A 7,387-nucleotide genomic window follows, 5' to 3' on the forward strand; every position below is an offset into this window, starting at 1 on the left:
AGGCTCAGCTACAGTGCATTTGGAAAGTATTCAGACCCCTTCCCTTTTTTTTTTCCACATTTTGTTACGTTACAGCCTTATTCTAAAATGGATTGAATTGTTTTTTCCCCCCTCATCAATCTACACACAATACCCCATAATGACAAAGCAAAAACAGGTTTTTAGACATTTTTGCAAAATTATTACAAATAGAAAGCTGAAATATTACATTTACATAAGTATTCAGACCCTTTGCTATGAGACTCGAAATTGAGCTCAGGTGCATCCTGTTTCCATTGATCATCCTTGAGATGTTTCTACAACTTGATTGGAGTCCATCTGTGGTAAATTCAATTGATTGGACATGATTTGGAAAGGCAAACACCTGTCTACATGAGCAAAAACCAAGCCTTGAGGTTGAAGGAAATGTCCGTAGAGCTCCGAGACAGGATTGCGTTGAGGCACTGATCTGGGGAAGGGTACCAAAACCTTTCTGCAGCAATGAAGGTCCTCAAGAACACAGTGGCCTCCATCATTCTTAAATGGAAGAAGTTTGGAACCACCAGCCCGGCCAAACTGAGCAATCGGGGGAGAAGGGCCTCGGTCAGGGAGGTGACCAAGAACCCAATGGTCACTCTGAAAGAGCTCCAGAGTTCCTCTGTGGAGATGGGCGAACCCAGAAGGACAACCATCTCTGCAGCACTCCACCAATCAGGCCTTTATGATAGAGTGGCCAGACGGAAGCCACTCCTCAGTAAAAGGCACATGACAACCTGTTTAGTTTGCCAAAAGGCAGCTAAAGGACTCTCAGACCATGAGGAACAAGATTCTCTGGTCTGATTAAACTAATATTGAACTCTTTGGCCTGAATACCAAGCGTCACATCTAGAGGAAACCTGGCACCATCCCTACGGTGAAACTTGGTGGTGGCAGCATCATGCTGTGGGGTAGGTCTCAGCGGCAGGGACTGTGAGACTAGTCAGGATCAAGGGAAAGATGAATGGAGCAAAGTACAGAGAGATCCTTGATGAAAACCTACTCCACAGCACTCAGGACGTCAGTCTGGGGCGAAGGTTCACCTTCCAACAGGACAACGAGCCTAAGCACACAGCCAAGACAACGCAGGAGTGGGTTCTGGACAAGTCTCTGAATGTCCTTGAGTGGCCCAGCCAGAGCCTGGACTTGAACCCGATCTAACATGTCTGGAGTGACCTGAAAAAAGCGATGCAGCGATGCTCCCCATCCAACCTGGCAGAGCTTGAGAGGATCTGCAGAGAAGAACGGGAGAAACTCCCCAAATACAGGTGTGCCAAGCTCGTAGCGTCATACCCAAGAAGACTCGAGGCTGCAATCACTGCCAAAGGTGCTTCCACAAAGTACTGCCTAAAGGGTCTGAATACTTATGTGAATGTAATATTTATGTTTTTAATTTTAATAAAATTAATTTGCTAAAACTTCTAAAAACGTATTTTTGCTTTGTCATTACGGGGTGTTGTGTGTAGATTGATGAAGAAAAAAAACGATTTAATCAATTTTAGAATAAGGCTGTAACGTAACAAAATATGGAAAAAGTCAAGGGGTCTGAATACTTTCCAAATGCACTGTATATACTCTATGTAACAGTAACTGATATGTTGTTGAGTCATCACTTTCAACAATAAATATTCCATGAAAAAATTGCTTCTGAGAGACAAAATTTACCCCCCAATGTTGACTGCCATGTAGGCTATTTGTCATTTATTAGGCTACAACTTTTTACTCATAAATCCTTATAGAGTTATTAAGGGATAGTTCGAAATGTACTGGGGTGGAGGGGCTGGTCCAAAATAGGGGACGGTTGTCTAATTTATTTTTTGGCTTTGGGGAGGGTGTGTGATTTATTTTATTGCTTCCTGTTTACAAACAAAAGCTCAAATAGGAAGTACCAGTGATGCGCTCAATACGGAAGTGGTCGGACGAAGCAGACGCGAGGCTACAAGACTGTTTTGCTAGTACATACTGGGATATGTTCCGGGATTCATCCAATAACATTGAGGTGTTTACCACAACTGTCACGGGCTTCATCAATAAGTGCATAGACGATGTCGTCCACACAGTGTCTATAAAAACGTATCCAAACCAAAAAACATGGATTACAGGCAATTTCCTTTAGCTGGGCTAAAGGCTAGAACTACCGCTTAAAGTGACCGGGACAAGGACATGGACGCATACAAGAAATCCCGCTACAAACATGCAAAAGGACAATATAGGAGGAAGGTAGAATCCTATTACACCAGCTACGACGCACGTCGTATATGGCAGGGCTTGCAGACGATAATGGATTACAAAGGGAAGCCCAGCCATGAGTTGCCCAGCGATGCAGAACTCCCAAATGAGCTAAATGCCTTTCATGCTCGCTTCGAGGATTATAACACTGTGCCTTGCGTGAAAGCCCCTGTTTTTCCAGATGACTGTGTGATCTTGCTATCCGTGGCCGATGTGAGCAAAACGTTTAAACAGGTTAACAATTAGATGGAATACCAGGGCGTGTTCTCAAAGCATGCACAGACCAGCTGGCAGGTGTCTTCACAGACATTTTCAATCTCTCCTTGTCCCAGTCTGTAATCCCAACATGTTTCAAATTGCCCACCATTGTCCCTGTTCCCAAGAGCTCCAAGGTAACCTGCCTAAATGACTATCGCCCTGTAGCTCTCATATCTGTAATTATGAAGTGCTTGAAAGGCTGGTCATGACACACATCAACACCATCATCCCAGACACCGTAGACCCACTCCAATTCGCATATCGCCCCAACAGATCCACAGTTGATGCAATCTCAATTGCACTTCACACTGCCCTCTCCCACCTGGACAAGAGTGGAAATAACTATGTGAGAATGCTGTTCATAGACTACAGCTCAGCGTTCACCACCATAGTCCCATCCAAACTCATCACCAATTAGGGACCCTGGGACTGAACCCCTCTCTCTGCAACTAGATCCTGGACTTCCTGATGGGCTGGCCCCAGGTGGTGAGGGTAGGCAACAACACTTCCACCACATTGATCCTCAACATGGGGGCCCCTCAGGGTTGTGTGCTTAGTCCCCTCCTGTACTCCCTGTTCACCTACGACTGTGTGGCCGCACACCCAACACCATCATCAAGTTTGCTGTCGACACGAAGGTGGTAGGTCTGATCACCGACGCCGATGAATCAGCCTACAGGGAGGAGGTCAGAGACTTAGCAGTGTGGTGCCAGGACAACAACATCCCTCAACTTCGGTAAGGCCAAAGAGCTGATCGTTGACTATAGGACAAAGAGGGGAGAGCACGCCCCCATCCACATCGATACAGTTTTCTGTTCCCAAAACTAGAATCTGTTACGAACAGAGTGGACTACGTTTTGTAGACTTTACCCTTTGCCAAAGTTTTAAAAAATAGCGTTGTTTAGAAGGAGTGCAAAAGCTAATTGAGTTATTAAATGCATGCTAGAACGTGCCAATAGGATCTTGCTAGCTCGTGCTTGGCTCTGCCCACCTCCTTGCTTGATCTGCCCACTATAACTCATTTGTTCCCATTTGAAACGACGGCTGTGGTCTACCTTGGTTTTGTTATAAACATCTTTGACGCTACAGAGGGTGGTGCGGACAGCCCAGTACATCACTGGGGCCGAGCTCCCTGCCATCCAGGACCTCTATATCAGGTGGTGTCAGCCACCGAAGCCATAGACTGTTCACTCTGCTACCATCCAGCAAACGGTACCGGAGCATCGGCTCTCGGACCAACAGGCTCCGAGACAGACCGCTAAATAGCAAATGATGGTACCCAAACTATCTTGCATTGACCCTACACACACTCACTAGACTTTATATACACATCATATACACACTCACTCACACACACTACACTGTCACTCCCACACAAAACCCACACACATTCACATAGACTATATACGCACACACACACATAACACACACATACCGACACAACACAAACACAAATAGATACACACACTCACACACACGCTTTTACACTCATCATTTGCTGCTGCTACTGTGTTCTTTATTTTACTCATATTATTATCTATCCGGATGCCTAGTCACTTTCCCTTGCCTTCATGTACATATCTACCTCAAATACCTTGTACCTCTGCACATTGATCTGGTACTGGTACTCACTCTATATAGCTCCATTCTTGTGTATTTTATTTTATTCCTCTTGTGTTAGTTACTATTCAATTTTGTATTATTATTTTTAAACTCTGCATCGTTGGATAAGGTTCATAAGCAAGCATTTCACTCTAAAGTCTTCTACACCAGTTGTATTCAGCACGTGATAAATAAAATCTGATTTTATTTGAGGGGAGGGAAGTGCATTTTTCCCCTGGTTTACATTCCCCATTTTTCAGGTTTTACTATATATTTTCTTCCATGTAGCCATATTTCCTCATCTGCTTGCATGCACATCCCCTATCAAGGTGTTTTGGTACTTCCCTTATGCACTAGGCTTTTCTGTGCTTAGTATACAGTCAACTCTGGTCTCTAACACCTGACACCAATATAGTGGATTAGGGCGGCACCTTGACTGGGACTCAAACCCTGGTCCCTGTGACTCATTCCAAAACCATTATACTGTCACAATCTTTCTATATGAGCCATGATACAATTCCTACCAAGTGGCTTAAGTTAACCCTATTGGCACGATACATCGGCTGTTTGTAAATGATGTCTGAGTGTTGGAGTGTGCCCCTAGGAATCCGTGAATTTAAAAAACAAGAAAATGGTGCCGTCTAGTTTGCTTAATATAAGGAATTTGAAATGATGTATACTTTTACTTTTACTTTTGATACTTACGTATATTTTAACAATGACATTTACTTTTGATACCTAAGTATATTTAAAACCAAATACTTTTAGACTTTTACTCAAGTGGTATTTTACTGGGTGACTTTCACTTTTACTTGAGTCATTTTCTATTAAGGTATCTTTAATTTCACTCAAGTATGACAATTGGGTACTTTTTCCACCACTGTATACAATTAATTACATTTGTATGGCCTTAGGGACAATACAATTATCCAACCTAGCAGGGTTTCCATGTGGAACATTTGGCGCCAGACAAGTGACTGAGTGTGATGACTGTGATTAGAAGGAGTCAGGCGCAGGAGGGTAAATCACTGAATACAGAGTTTATTCCATCGTACACAGTTGCGCTGGATAGCGACAACAAAATACAGGCACAGGGGAAACAATCTATCCCGGCAATACAAGGTACGGGTAGCTCCACCGAGCTACACTCAACTCACATAAAACAATCACCCACAAGGACAAGGGGGCAGAGGGAACACTTATACATGGACTAATGAGGGGATATGAACCAGGTGTGTGTAATTGACAAGACAAGACAAATGGAATGATGAATAATGGAGCGGCAGTGGCTAGTAAGCCGGTGACGACGAATGCCGAAGCCTGCCCGAACAAGGAGGGGATACATTTACCCTGTCATCCATATGCATTGGGTGCATAATTATCCCATTAGGCCTTCCACCCACGCAGTCAGTTCCATCAATAAACAAGGGATATTGGTCAAATGAGCCACATTTACGCGCCCTTAAAAACAGCCTATTATTGGTTTTTACTTTCCTAAAATAAAAATAAAAACTCACGGTTCAGCTGTCACAGATTTGAGCACTAAATGCATCAGGGCATTGCATGCATAGGCCTATAGGCTTAGGTGTCCACTGTATTATATTAATATTTTAAAAATACATATAAAGGAAAAGTAGCTTAGGCCTAGCCCCAGAAAGAGAGAGATAGACATATGCCGGCGGCATGCGACTCCGATGTGAATTTCTTTATACTTGTCAGATACACTGACTCTTAGAAAAAAAGGTTCCTTATAGAACCATAAAGATTTCTATCGCTTGCATTATACATTGCCTTCAGAAGTATTCACACTTCTTTACTTTTTCCACATTTTGTTGTGTTACAGCCTGAATAAAAAATGTATTAAATTGAGATTATGTGTCACTGATCTACACACAATACCCCATAATGTCAAAGTGGATGTCTTTGTGTATATTTTGTAAAACAAATTATACAAAATTGTAAGCTGAAAAGTATTCAACCCCTTTGTTTTGACAAGCCTAAATAAGTTCAGCAATAAAACATGTGCTTAACAAATCGCATAATAATTTGCATGGACTCATTCTGCACAGTGGTCTAAGGCACTGCAGCTCAGTGCTTGAGGCGTCACTACAGACCCCCTGGTTCGATTCCAGGCTGTATCACAACCGGCCATGATTGGGAGTTCCATAGGGCGGCGCACAATTGGCCCAGCGTCATCCGGGTTTGGCCGGTGTAGGCCGTCATTGAAATAAGAATTTGTTCTTAACTGACTTGCCTAGTTAAATAAAGGTAAAATAAAAAATAATAGTGGTTAACATGATTTTTGAATGACTACCCTATCTCTGTACCCCACACATACAATTATCTGTAAGGTCCCTCCATCGAGTAGTGCATTTCAAGCACAGATTCAACCACAAAGACCAGGGAGATTGTTCAATGCCTCGCAGTGAAGTTTACGGATTGGTAAATGTGTAAAAAAATTACAAATAAAGCAGATGCTGAATATTCCTTTGAGCATGGTGAAGTTATTGTTTTGGCTTTCGATGGTGTATCAATACACCTAGTCACTACAAAGATACAGGCTTCCTTCCTAACTCAGTTGCTGGAGAGGAAGGAACCTTCTCAGGGATTTCACCATGAGGCCAATGGTGACTTTAAAACAGTTACAGAGTTTAATGGTTGTGATATGAGAACTGAGGATGGATCCACATTATTCTAGTTACTCCACAATAATAAACCTAAAAGACAGAGTGAAAAGAAGGACGCGTGTACAGAATACAAATATTCCAAAACATGCATCCTGTTTGCAACAAGGCACTTATAGTGTCTTCAGAAAGTATTCATACTCCTTGACTTATTCCACATTTTGTTGTGTTACAGCCTGAATTCAACATTTATTAAATTGATTTTTTTTCTCACCGATCTACACACAATACCCCATAATGACAAAGTGAAAACATGTTTTTAGAAATGTTTGCAAATGTATTGAAACTGAAATACAGAAATATCTATTTTATATAAGTATTCACACCTCTGAGTCAATAAATGTTAGAATCACCTTTGCCAGTGATTATAGCTGTGAGTCTTTCTTGGTAAGTCTCTAACAGCTCTCCACACCTGGATTGTACAATATTTGCCCATTATTCTCTTCAAAATTATTCAAGCTCTGTCAAATTGGTTGTTGATCATTGCTAGACAGCCATTTTCAAGTCTTGCCATAGATTTCCAAGCATATTTAAGTCCAAACTGTAACTCGGCCACTCAGGAACAGTCACTGTCTTGGTAAGCAATTCCAGTGTAGATT

Source organism: Coregonus lavaretus, assembly GCF_964263955.1.
Source record: "Coregonus lavaretus genome assembly, chromosome: 34".
Classification (NCBI taxonomy): domain Eukaryota; kingdom Metazoa; phylum Chordata; class Actinopteri; order Salmoniformes; family Salmonidae; genus Coregonus; species Coregonus lavaretus.